We start from the raw sequence: 14,305 nt of genomic DNA on the forward strand, positions 1-14,305 counted from the left end.
TCTCTCATTTTACTACTATAGTTACCCAGCAACTTCACCTCACCTGAAACAACTCGGATTAAATTTTCTCTTTTCTCTGTAAACATGTCATGCTCCCATACTGTTGTAAGAACAATATGAGAGCAAATCTGTGTATCTAGTGGAATAGCCCAAAGAAATACATAAATATTTCAAGCAGTGCAATTACAGATCTGCAAAATGACGCCAGAGAACTGACTGCTGCTAAAATATGTTTCCTGATGACAGTGATGTGAGTCAGCCATTGCTTCATTCTTATGGGAGTGAGAGAGTTATTCCAGCAATTTCTCTAAAAAAAATGGTACTAATAAAAAAAAAACACAAAAAACCAGAGCGCCTAGGATGTGACCTTTAAGCAAATCAAAATTTCACTGCGCTGCAGTCCCTGTTGTTTTATGCACTGCTTGAAACCACAAGCAAAAGCATTATTACCCATAAAGCCCGGGTCGTTTTTGTTATTTAAGTCGGAATGCTAACTGTAAAATGTAACTATTAAATGAGCAGTACATTACCGGCACACATTAATGGAACGTCTAGGAGCCTGTTTTTAAGAGCCTAACCGCCCCTCAAATGCTAGCAGCATTTGCCCCCACCGTGGCTCCCCATACACCTTTTGACACCCCCCCTCAATCCAAAAACTAGCAGCAAGCCAAAAACTACTGAAAAGTTCTTCATGATTAAATGTTAAAAACTGAAGGGAAAAACAGCCCCCCCACCAGATGACTTTAAATGGTTACTATACTGTATGTGAAATAGTAGGGGAGTTTGTAAACATGCATTCTCACATGACACACACACACTGTGAATACTGGGGGAGGGGGTCCACACAGTGCGGGCAAATCTTATAATGGAAGGCCCTCACACTCATCCATCCATCCATCCATCCATCATCCATCCATCCATTTTCTAAACCGCTTATCCTACAGGGTCGCGGGGGGTCTGGAGCCTATCCCGGAAGCAAGGGGGCACGAGGCAGAGAACAACCCAGGATGGGGGGTCCCAGAGGTGTGAGGCAGCAGTGCTAACCACTGCACCACCATGCCACCCCCTCACACGCATCTATGTAAAGCAAAAGTCATTTATGAAGGAAAGGAGCCAGTTTTTTGGTGGGGGCTGGGGGGGGAGGGGATGGGTAATTATTGTAATGAATAAAATGTTCGAAATTCCAAATTACCCCCCCCCCCCCCACACACACACACACAAACACACACAGACACACATCTCATTTCTAAACCTATGTCATCAATTTTACTGCAACTGGAAAAGAAATGACACCCGCATTTTAGATGATCAATAATCCTCTGTAGTCTGTCCCGAGCTCGCTGTCTGCCTTTTCAGGTAAACTGGCAGTATTTTTAGATTTTGAAAAACACGTATGACTCCCTTGCTTTGTTTATACATTGATTGTGTTTTACTAAATGGGTAAAGATAATGCGTAAAAAAGCGAGCGAGCCAAGCCGAGCTAACGACAGGACGATTTTCTTCCGAATCTGTCAACGACAGCGTAATTCGGGTTGGATTCGGTTTATTCGCGATTTAATCTAATTACGTCCCACACGCGCGTCCAGCCCGAGACAAACGCAGGTGTCGCGAGCCTGGCGCGTGTATAGGCAAAGTGACACGCATGACCATGGATAGGGGGTGACATTTTTCGCGAATTATGGCTATTGCTTTGAATTGGAAAACACGGTTAAATTATATGGAAATTTGGAAGAAGAGAAAAACGTGTTATGAGATTTAGATCAAGTGAGAAAAGTTTCGACTCCACCATCGATACATCTTCTGCTACGGGATGACGCGAATCGAAGGTTCCTGACGCCATCGTTCGGGTACGCCGTCGTTAAAACATACCGCGCAGGAGGGGAAAAGTGATTTTTCTGCCCTAAGTACTTATTCCAATAACTAGAGCCCGTGATAGAGAAGATGTCAAAGGCAAAATGTTTATGTAAACGTCATTGTCTTTTTAAATATGGTCGTCTGTTCAGATATCACTGAAGCGTAAATAAGCCTCTCTGGCTTTGGTGCTTTGTGATTCATTAACTCTGCAAAGAGCACGTCTGAGACAGACACTGCCAGTGAAGCTGTGCAATGCAGTGAGCTTGGGCTACAAGGAGAAGTCACAGGACCACGATAAAAAAAAAAAATGGCAAAACTATATTAAACACTATACCAATTGTTTTTGGGAAGTGGCTAAGACTTTGTCTGATGCTTTCTCTTGCAGTCCAAAGACGTGTGCTGTTAAGTAAATTGCTATCTCTAAACTGACCCTGCAGGAGACTGGCATCCCATCCAGAATGTTCTTTTGTATTGTGCCCTGTTACCCGTTGGACCCAGTACCATTCTAACTTAATGATTGGAAGATTTACGATTTAGTCAGAAATACTAGCAATAATATATTAGAAGAGGGAGCTGTAATTTCACTTTTTTTTCCAAACACATTAATCAATGTTAATGTGAATATCAAACGCATTAGTAAGTCAGGTTGACTGAGTGCGACTCCAAGGATTGTGCTGTCCCCTGCTCTTTGGGACAGACAAACCACAGATTCAGTCGTGTGCTCCTGGTCTGTGGCTCATTCTCAGATTCTTGCTGATGTAATGACCACTAAAAAACATGATTGTACAAGACGCTACCTGTAATATTACCCACCGATATAAAGATTAACTTTCTCAGTCACATTTCAATCGTCAGGCCATCTGTAATAGAAAACATGGACACCTAGTCGATATCATGGCATGGCCCTCTATAATTATGATATCATCACTTCAGTCCTGAATAGATGTGGCTTGTTTTGAGCCAGCGCAAGACTCAACCTTTCGGGTCATCAATTCATGACACCACAGCTCTTGAGAATCGTCTAGCAGTTACAAGAAGCTGTGTTTGTACTGAGTGTTTGAAAATTGTACCAACATCATGTGCAGATACAGCCCTGTCATGTGATTTAGCTTATGGATAAGCATCTGGCTGACTATTCATCAGATAAAGTAGCAATGGGATTTCACGAGTTGCATTTGACAAACAGAAAAGGACCAGCTGTTTTTTCCCCCTGAATTGTGCCTGACTAGCATGTTTTTTTTTTTTTAAAGCATTTTGTATTTCCAAAGTGGGTCATTTGGTGAAGCATAAAATGAGATAACAGCAAAGCCTTCTTTTCCCGAACTTTTGCCAAAAACTCCTAGTTATATCTCTGCTAGAAAAGACCCAGAACTGGAGAATACTTTTCATTGATTGGTTCGTTAAATAGAGCCCTATTAGCCTCCGTCAGGCTAGATTGATTATACAGCAGTGGCAGAAGGAGTCAAGGGCTTAGAGCAGTGAGAGAGAAGACCAGCGGGATGTGAGAGAGGGGGAGGGATGGGGAGGGGGGGAGAGATAGAGAGAGAGTGAGAGAGAGAGAGGGGTTGTAACAGAGAGGGGATCAGAGGCTGACTAGTGCATGCATGCTCTGGTGCGTCCTCTCTCTGTGACTGCCTGTGCTGAGGTACTTGGTGGACAGTTTCACAGAGCGGTTTGCTTGACATTCATGTGAAGACAGAGGCTCATATCTCGGGCTTCGGGAATGACGGGCACTCTGGAATTTCTCCTTTAAGGTGTCGCCCCCAGCACGGTCCTTGCTACCCACCTCTGCTGGCGGAACCAGAACCCGAGCCACTCAAAGTTAGAAGTCTGCAGGTAAGCTGTGAAACGCACCCTATCCTGGGGCAGGTAAAAGTAATCCAGTGCGTATGTCTGTGCATTTCCTCTCTTTTATTTCTCATCTTTTGTTTTTGACGTCTGGGTCGGTTTCGTAGGATTTGGGGGTCACAGGATGGCTTGTATATTTTGCACATGCATACGGATATCTGTGAATGTGACTAGCCAGTGTGGCCACCGGTTTAGGCTGAGCATGTGAATTAGGAGCCCAGAGCCAGCTGTCATCCACACGCTCCGACTTCACGGTCTTTCGTAAGCGGAGGCACTGCTGTCTGCAGAGGTGAACGGCATACCTCCTCTGCGTGACCAGCCCGTTCTTCCCTGACCATCGCTATCCCACTACTCTGGAATGCATCTGACTGGAGCAAAGCCTCTTCCGTTCTCACTGGAAGATTAGAAGCATCACTCGCTGATTGCAGGGGTGTCTGTATGTGTGTGTATGTGTCTGTGTGTGTGGGTATGTGTGGTGCCTGCAGTAAATAAGTGCAGAACCAACTCCCCACTCCCATCTCTCTCTCTCTCACTCTCTCTCTCTCTTTCTCTCTCTCACATACACACACACACACACTCCTGATCCCCACCCCTCCGCCCGCCTGCTGCCACACTCCATCGCTCTGCAGCACAAAGGGATTTTCTGTTGACACTCTCAGAGTTGGGACTCCGCAGCTGAGGGCAGGAGGAAAAGCGCCGCTACACCCTCAAACTAGCAAGCGACTATAGCGTTTAATGCACAGCAATCGCCTTTTGAATGTATCGTCGTAATTTACTTCGGACGACTCCGGAGATTCTGCACAACATGTTTCCTGTAATAAAAAGACCAATGATTTGTAGTCAGTGGAGGAAACGGAGTCAACAGTGAAGGAAGTCATTGTACTGATAATGACAGCAATGCATTCATAGTGGAGATGATTCCGGAAACAGAATTCCTTATTGGCTGATTATGCCCATTGCACTTTGCTGGGGAGGTCATTTATCTGTATGGAGACTCTCTGTCTCAATGACCATGAACTACCAAACAAACAAACATATAAGTAAACAAGCAGACAGGTAAACAAACAAATCAATACAAAAAAAATACATTTTGAATGGATTACTATTTCAAGGTTTTCTGCCTTTTTTCCCTTGTGATAGAAAACCTTTGCCCAAAATTATTGTTGATGTAATAATAATATTAATAATAATAATGTTATTATTATGGTTTTTGTTATTAACAATTATATCTATCTAAAGCTGAAAAATGTCTGTATTTCTTTGTAGTGTCATTTTGTTTTGTCCATAGAAGCCTCATAGTCCTCACACTAAGTTTCTTGCAAAAAATTGCCTGTGTGAATTTGTTCCAGAGCTGACAGCAAAGAGAATATGGTACAGCTTTAGCCAGTGTCTGCTTTTGAAGTGCAATTCATCATATTCCTATTATGTATTCCATTCTGTGGATCCCGAGGTCTTACGCTGCAAATAACTGCAATGCAATCTGAAATCACAAGTCAAGCATCTTGCTTAATAGTGTCCATATAAATCAACATCAAAATTAATCAAATCATTCACTGTGCATATATCAAGTTAAATATAATGAAAGAAAAACTATTACAAACCATTAACCTGAGATTAATGTGCTTGAATGATCATTTGGACTCATACTGAATGTCTTATTGAGTGCTAATTTAACATATTAAAGAGTCAAACATTTGGAGTTTGCTTGTTCATATACAGTGTGATTGTGTGTGATTGAGTGTGTGAATGTATGCAGTGGCATAGCTGGAAATTCAGAGCCCCTGCTACAGTTGGCATTTTCAATATGAGGTCTCCCCATGTTGGGGGCCTGACAGTACATGTTGGTGTCCTTATATAGTGCAGGGCTCCTGAATCTGCTCGGGCATCCATGCCACTTTGACTTCCTTGCATACATGTGCTCTGTGATGGACTGGCATCCTGTCCAGAGTGTATCCCTGTCCCCTGTAACCCTGACTAGTATAAGCTGCATACAGATACATGCACACGCACACGTCGGGTATACTTATCCTCATGGGGACTGCTCATTCACTTCTATGGGAAAAATGCTAACTATGACAACCTTAACCCCCACCCTGCCCTAACCATAACCATAAGTAACCAAACAAAAAACAAAGCAAGATTCATAGCAAGATTTTTTTTTCATAGCATAGCTTTTTATTAAATATAGTTTTCCCTTATGGGGACCAGGAAACCGGTCCCGATAAGGGAAAAAAGGATATATATCACATTATGGGGACATTATGTCCCCATAAGGATAGGTATACCCGCTCACATACGCACAACAATGAGCCAAAACATTATGACCACCCCCTCACGTGACGCATTACTCCTGTGATTATCATCAACAAAATGATCTGCCCTTTGTGCCACAGTACACTTTCTGTTGGGTTGTACCACATGGGACAGCCTTCATTCACAATCATTGCATCAAGCACCCTCTCAGTGGCTTTTCAATTTGTGCCACAGTAGCTCTTCTGTCGTTATTTATCAGACAGAACAGCCTTTGTTCACATCCTGTATCATGGTTGTCTTGGCCACCCAACACCCGGTTGGCAGTTCATGGTGTTTCCCTTCTCAGACCACTCTCAGTAGGTACTCACCTTGGCTAACCATGACCATCCCACAAGCCTTGCTGTTTCAGAGATGCTCTGACTCTGTTGTCTAACCATAATTATTTGGCCCTTGTCAAAGTCTCTCAGATATTTATCCTTAACCGTTTCTTCTGCATTCAACATGCTGAGTACAAGTACTGAATGTTGGTCCACTTTTGGCTCCAGAACCACTTCTAGGGTTTATGAGTAGAAGCCAGTTGTACCGAGCTGTTATTCTTGCACTTGGGGCCTCCTGTAAAAATTCTGGCCATTCCCCTTTGATCTGTCTGTATAAGAGGCAGTTTTCAGCTTCAGAACTGCCACAGACTGCATGGTTTTTGGTCGTCACACCTCCCTCTGTAAACCCTACACACTGTAGGGTGTGAAAATCCCAGGAAGGCGCCTTTTTCTGAGATGTCGGAACCACCACCTCCAGTAACTGACAATCACACCACATTCAAAATCACTTCTCAGCCATTGTAACCCTCAGTTGAACAGTAAGTGAGCCTCTTGACCCCGTCTGTGAGCTGTATGTATTCGGCCCATGATTGGCTGCCTGGAGGAGCGGGCTGCTTGTTCTCGCAAATGTACCTAATAAAATTACCATTTAATACACATTCAACTGTTTTCTTACTAATTGCCACTGATTTCTCAGGAATTATTTAATTTAACTTGAAAGCTTTCTTGAAGGTTCATTTTCTTCAAAGATATACTGAACAAAAATATTAATGCAACACTTTTGATTTAGATTTTTTTAGCAGTTAAAGAATTTCCATGATTTTTCTTGGCATACACACAGTCTTCCAAATTCTGCCTGATGCAAAAGGCTATTTTAACAAAATGCATTGACCTGATGGGCTTCACAGTCAGGGACCATGTGGCCCAAATACTCAGCAGAGGTGTCAGCCATTGAACATTTTTGAGATGCCGTGGACTACTGCACCGGTGCAGGCAACCTCTCACAGTAGTTGAACAGTGGGACAACATTCCGCAGGCCAAAATCAGCAGCCTGATAAGCTCTAAGGAGAAGTGTTGTCCTGGTAGATGCTAGTGGTGGTCACATCAAACATCAACCATGAATGAATGGTTTCCCAGGGCCAGTCTTGCTTTTCTGTGTTTTTGTGACCAAAACAACCTAGTGGGTCAATTTCACTTGCTGGATTTCCGTTAATTGATTTCTATTCAATAAAATCCTAGAGTTTAGGTTGATTGTTCAGCGTTGAATTTACTTTTTCGGTCATTAAATGCCTTTGATGCTTTGATAGATTTTCTTTGTTCATAGCATATACTGTATAAGCAAATATAATCAAATTTCAGTAATGCAGCTACATGAAGGCATCTCCTTACTAAAGTACTCCTATGCATGATAGACATTTAATTACTAAGACCATGTATAATTGTGTTAGTAGTGATATGATTATTAGATAATACCATCTGGAAGTCTGTAGATCTTTTAAAAGACTCAGTGGCTGGTGCGATATAAACAAATACAGACTCCAGACATTGTTATTGTAAGCTTTTGAGGTCTTTGTTGACAGGTAATTTTTAATGTGTGAACAGTTTATGTGCTTATTGGCCTGCAATGCATAGGTTTCACTTTACATCTAAAAAACCACATTAATACAATTCTTATAATGCAGGCGTAAAAGAGAGACTGCACAGAGAGGCATATTAATCCATAAATGTATTGAGAATGTTTATGAAAGTGCCACAAACAACATGTTCACGTTACGGCAGTATGCTGCAATAAAAGCTGACATATGCTCAAGGTTTTTATACAATCTGTCTTTCAGACTGAGCAGAGACTTCTATAAATAACTTTCTTCTTTCACTATGTGTGGGTAGCTTTTTCTTGAGTTAAGGATTTGTATTTATTTCGGAATATGTTTTATATCCCACTGTGTTTAGTTTATTTGTAGTCCTGCGGATGGAGCTCCTTGGTGTTGAGTTCTGCTCCATTGGGAGCTTGTGATCCATGTCCAGGCTCCAAGCCAATGAGTCAGGCTTCTTAACTGCTGAGTGAGTCGATAGTGCAGAGCCTTTCCCAGGTAGCATAGTGCACAAGGCTTACTTATGCACCATGCACTTGGACATGATACCAGTGTATGACGAGTCACACACACAGTAATGCACTATGGGCAATTTAGAGATGCCGGTTAGCCTAAACGTGTTTCTGGACTGATGGAAGAAAACTGAACGTGGGGGAAAGCCACACGACGCGACGTGGGTAGAACACACAAACTCCATACACACCGACATACAGTACACACTCAGATGAGGTATCTGTATGTTTTTGGGGACTATCTGTTCTTTTCAATGGGCGTAACCCTGATCCCAAATATGAGAACCTTAACTGCTACCTGGTCCTAACCTCAACAGTAATTTACGAAACAGAATACAAGACTTTCAGCATTTTTGGCGTTTTGGATGTATTCACAGATTTTTGTAAAACTCTACTTGTGGGGACGCTTTTTTTTTTTGGTCAAAATAACAGGTTTTTATTTGGTTTTTATTGGTTTTTATTACATTGGTCCCTACAATGTAATATATACATCACACACACACACACACACACACACACGTACAGGTTTGTAATTAAATCTTTGTGGAGACTCTCCATTCATTTCTATAGGGAAAACTCTAATCTCAACACGACGACCTTAACCCCAATCCAGCCCTTACCTTAACCATAAATAACCAAACAAAATACGAGGCATTTGGCATTTTGGTCCCCACAACGTCAAAATGTAATGTAAACATAATCCACTCACCCACACACACACACACACAGACAGCAGAAATGGGATTCACCCTGCCGGCATGGAGATTTGAGGCAGTAGTGTTACCCACAACTCACCAGACCACTTTATATCTGTTCTAAAAAGTTCTCCTCCAACTAACTAATTCCCTCAGTTGCTGGTTAGACTCAGGCCTGCTCACAAATACACTTTGAATTTCACATTGAGATAAAAGAATAGTGTTGGTACCACTATGAAAGTGTTCTGCTCCAAAGTTTTCATTCTAAATATTAATAAAGTCCATTTTTAAGGGTGTATTGTCTGATGTAAATGGCTACACTGTATTATCCGTACAAAAAGAAAACAATAAATAAAACAAAGAGAGATTAATGTTCTCATCAATGCATAAGGATTAAAGCATTTAACTAAAAACTTTAGCATGACAAGGGCCTTTGTAACTAATCTAAATGCAAATTACTAGTGAGAGGAATAATTGGACATACTTTCACAACCATACAAAACACATCCATCATTGGTTATCATTTTTCAGAAAATGCTGTTTATTCACCTACCATGAATGGATTTCCAGGTAATATTAGTCATAGTGATATTCTTCTTGTACCTATATATGCATCACAAAAATGTGTGGAGCAGCTGAATAGGTAATGAGCAGCAATATCAGTTGTAGCATTGTTTTATTTTCTTTGTCTGGCCCATTATTGCGTGCTGTGAATGAGGTGACATGAAGTGTAATTACCTTGTCAATATGCGCGCAGAGCATGGGAAAACGATGACCTGCTAGAATTTGACTAAGCGGAATCCGCTGACACATTTACGTTCAGGAAATGACAATGAGTTACATGATTCTGGGATGCTCGGAGGAAACACAGACAGATCGGTATACGATGCCGTTTCCAGAACGATCATTAATAAAGGCTTGTGGATGACTGAAGCCTCAGACTCCAGGGGAGCCCTTGCTAATATTACTGAAAATACAGATTATAACAAAGAAGCAAATTACCAAACATGCCTGGACACACTATTTATGTGTGTAAAATGTTTTTTTCAACGAACCCTTTGGAATCTGGCAAGCTTTGGACTACTGAAAAGAAAACATTAATATGAGATGCAGATATGAAGACCAAATGGCAGAATATCAAAATAATCCATTCTATCATTTATCCCTCTGTAAATGTTTAGAGAAGATCAGCCGCTTAAAAGTTACCCCAAAGTCTCACATTAAGGCATGGATATGTTCTACTTACTGCTCTTTGCAAGGGTGGCTCTATCATTAGGTGAGTTGAGTCATAGTATTGGTTTTGAGTCATATTATCACTGTTGAGTCAGCCAAACCATTATCATGATGTTAAAAGGGGTCATACTGTAGAACTTCACATACACATTTTTTATTTCCTTTCTTCAGCTGCTTTTCCATGTTTATCTGTAGCTGTGTCTTGCTAGAGGATGTTGGGAGTTTATTTTACTTAACTGCCTGAGAGCTTCTTCCTGTTCAACTTGGGTGTTTAGGACAACTGATACTCATCAGATGTGTCGCGAGTAGGGTCAAGGATGCTATCCCAGAAGCTACAGGCACTAGGCAGGGAATACGCCAGGACAGGGTGCCAGGTCATCACAGGGCACACACCATTCACATGTACAGGACAATTTGGCAACTCCAGTTCACCTTAGTGTGTTTTTTGGACTGTGGAGAAAACCAGAAAACCCGGAGGAGACCCTAGAACAATATGGCGAGAACATGCGAACTCCACACATGGAGCCATGGTGGAAACTCAAAACCCTGGTCCCAGAGGTGTGAGACAGCAGTGCTAACCACAGTACCACTGTGCCTGTCTACAAGCAGTTCATCTAAATTAAACTGATCTAAATCTAAATGTAGATTCAATACATGTAGAGAGTAGAGCGAATCGAAGAATATCGGTATTTTTGTCCTCACAAATCAAATGTAAAGAAAGCAGCATCTTCCGATGATTTATCAGAGGCAACAGACACACTGTCAGTTGAAGAAGAGTTTGCAGATTTCATTTTAATGCAAGTCAGCAGTCTGCAATGAGTACATCTGACTGGATGGTGGAATCGCTGTTTATTATAAGGTAATCTGTTTTCCTGGAAGAATATATCCATAGATTAATGCATCAGATAAATAATAAATTAAATCATTAAACCTTTCAATCTCTGCTCTCTTCTCCTCAAGTGTGTCCAAAGTGTCCCCAAAGACATTTGTGAGCTTATCTATTGTAATCTGCATGTGGTGCAGCTGAGCAAAAGAAGCTGAACTCCTTACACTGCAGTACAGCTGTGTTATAGACGTTTTGGCCTGACCTTAATGGAAATTTGTGTTGACATTTTCATCGCATTAATCTTTTGCTTTGCAAAGACATATATAAAAAATGTGTAATCAGATGCGTCCCGGCGGTGATAAAAATGACCATTGAATGTGAAATGCCTGCAGGGAATCCCTGAAGGGGGCTGCTGACATACTTATTGACAGTCTGATGTTTGCATTGTGTGATTACATGGTTTGTAAATGCCTACATACTCAGCATATGTGTCACATTAAGAAACGATTGTCATATAACTCCATGAGGATCATTGATTAACAATCAATAAAATGTATGTAAGTTAAAAGAGAAGAAACTATGGGGGGTACATCTGGATCTTACTTTTGTATGTAATGTAATGCCAGCTTTGTTTAGTTTGTTTTCCTGCTAATGATGGAACAAATACTCATTTTAGCAGGTAGCAGTTTAGCATTTCGCTTTGTTATTGCTGTTGGTATAGCTAAAATTAGGGTAGATAAGCTGCTGTTAAGTGTCCCTGCCTCCCCCATCCCCCCCCCCCCCACGGCCATGACGCGGCATCAGGAATCACATTACCACGGACAACCTGACACGCAGAAACAGGATTATGTAGCGGGATCCATTAAGCCCGCCATTACCAGCCCAAATAACCAGGTGCCCCTGATTTATTCTCATGTGAATTAGATCTGGTATGGTGAGCAACTTTCCCCTGATCATCTATAAAACATCTTATCTAATCTCAGTAACAAATGCACATGCTTCTTCTCTGCGGTTATTAAATAGTCGTCTCTGGGCAAATGCTTTGTCATTTGGATTTACTGACCAGGGGATGAAATCCTATCTGCCTGGCTGCATTCTGTAAGGTATAGTTTTATAAGACATATATGGCAATTTAATGTTTCAAATATTAATGTGCGATAAAGATTCAGAATACCATTTATCTTCTGAGAATGCCATGTTTTTTCCAAATTTTTCGTGCACGAGTTTGATGTCGCGGAAGCAGGTTATGGAAGTCCACTTAACAGCAGTCTTGCAGCATTATTTCTATCGTAAAACCCAATTGTTTGGTGAACAGAGCCTATGTAGCTTTTGTGATAGCAACCCCAAGAATGTGGGATGTCTGACCTTTATACAATAGATCTCACTCAATGCTGACTGTTTTTAAAACACATCTAAAAACCTATTTATTCTCACTGGCTTTTAACAATGTACAAAATGTATTATTTGTTTTTGTAGCTGTAGTTTTACAGTATTTATGCACTTTCATGTCTATTTTTCTTCACTTTAGCAGTTTGGTAAAAGCTACTGTTTCAAATGTGCTTTAAAAATAAATTTGATTTGATTTGATTTGATTTGATATCTCAACACACATGAGAAAATTATTCAAATGATTCACATGCAGTTATTCTCGCAGGGTGTTTATAATCACATTAAACAATTATTTATAGTCTGTGATATTTATATAAGCATTTACGCTCCTCCGGATAAGTGGTTTGAAGACGAATGGATGATATTTCTATGAAATGCTACATGCAAATAAAAACAGGCTAATGGATGCTTATTATGATGCTACACAACAGAATATCAGAAAGCAGCACAAACACAAAAATAAAGTTATCTTTGCTTTTCCCAGCAGGTGTAAATATTAGCGCTCTGCTGAGTAAGCAGCATCTCCTCTTGCCTGTGCTTCGGCCAGCTGGTTACATTAGCTGATAATCACGCCTCAGAAAAAAGGAGCCAGGTGGGAGTCATTAGCAGCAAAAACATCCACTGCTTTGGAATGATGGTTGTCAGCTCTGAAGTCTCAATATCTCATTCTGTGAATCTCGTTTAAAAAAATCATAGAAAAACGGTATTATAGAATCACATTTTTCATTAGATTATATGGTAACACTACATTATCTGCACCTTCATAGTGCCTGTATAATGCCTTCATAGAACATTCATAAGCAGCATGTAAGTATACCATACTATACTAAAATACCTTAACTGTTTTAATATACATTAATAAGAAACATTTTATGATTACACAATTATAATGTTTGTTATTAATCTATATTACAGATGAATGCAGTGCTTTAAGATATGCTAAGGTATACTTACATACTGCTTGAGAAAGTTCTATGATTGCATTATAAATGCATTACGATGATGCACTGACTGTTCTATGGATGTGTCATAAATGCATTATGAAGGTGCAGTTAATGTGAAGTGTTGCCGATTATATTGCTAATGGTAGTGTTTCTCAGTTTATGTTTCGAATATCTGTCTTGAAGTTGCTTCCAAGGTCTAAAAGCCATTGAACTAATTTTATTTCCTATTGGTGCATTTTCAGTGAAAATTATAAGAAAATGATTAAAAAAAAAGTATTTCATGCGCAGTCCATGTAGAGGTCATAAAACTAGAAATTAAAATTAAAATAACTATTAAGGAAAGAGGATTTTTTTTTTAAATAACAATGTACTTTCACAAGGTTCGTATTTGGTTACTATTATGAAAAATTATAACAGACATACTGCTGAAGTTTCAGAAGCGACCTTAACACTCGTTTTGCATTGAAGTTTCGTTTGATCTATATACATCTTTCACTGGAATAAACAAACAACTAAGCTGAACTAGACATTACAGTACAAGGCAAAAATTAAAGCTTTAGAAACAAACTATCCGCCGATGTAATATTAGGTTTGCCATTGTCCTGATAATCCCCTGGGAGGGTTATTAATCCGAGCTGCCTCTTACTGAGAGAAGAACGAATATTTGTTCAAATATTGGACTTGCCATCACTAGGCAAATATTTTAATATGCATTTTTTTATACCATGATGGCAGCAGAAGGGGGTGAAGGTGAACTTTGTACTCATACTCTTCTGTAATTTCAACACATGGCAATGTGCTTGTTATCTGTAGTTTAATTAGCTCTATGTAACTCCCGGGGA

At 40.4% G+C, this 14,305-nt stretch overlaps 1 protein-coding gene across 3 annotated transcripts in view; it reads left to right on the forward strand.

Annotated features, from left to right (window-relative positions):
- Positions 1–1,636: 1,636 nt before the first annotated feature.
- The window catches only part of LOC125740242 (cadherin-18-like), a 116,311-nt gene continuing 103,642 nt past the window's right edge, over positions 1,637–14,305 (forward strand). For 2 of the 3 annotated variants that reach the window (XM_049011135.1, XM_049011134.1), the window contains exon 1: positions 3,415–3,690. The gene's annotated coding sequence lies outside the window, so the exon portion shown is untranslated. Of the gene's footprint in view, positions 1,848–3,414; positions 3,691–14,305 lie in introns of those variants that run through there. The other variant, XM_049011136.1, reaches the window with a different exon arrangement.

This window comes from Brienomyrus brachyistius, chromosome 4, assembly GCF_023856365.1.
Source record: "Brienomyrus brachyistius isolate T26 chromosome 4, BBRACH_0.4, whole genome shotgun sequence".
Lineage (NCBI taxonomy): Eukaryota > Metazoa > Chordata > Actinopteri > Osteoglossiformes > Mormyridae > Brienomyrus > Brienomyrus brachyistius.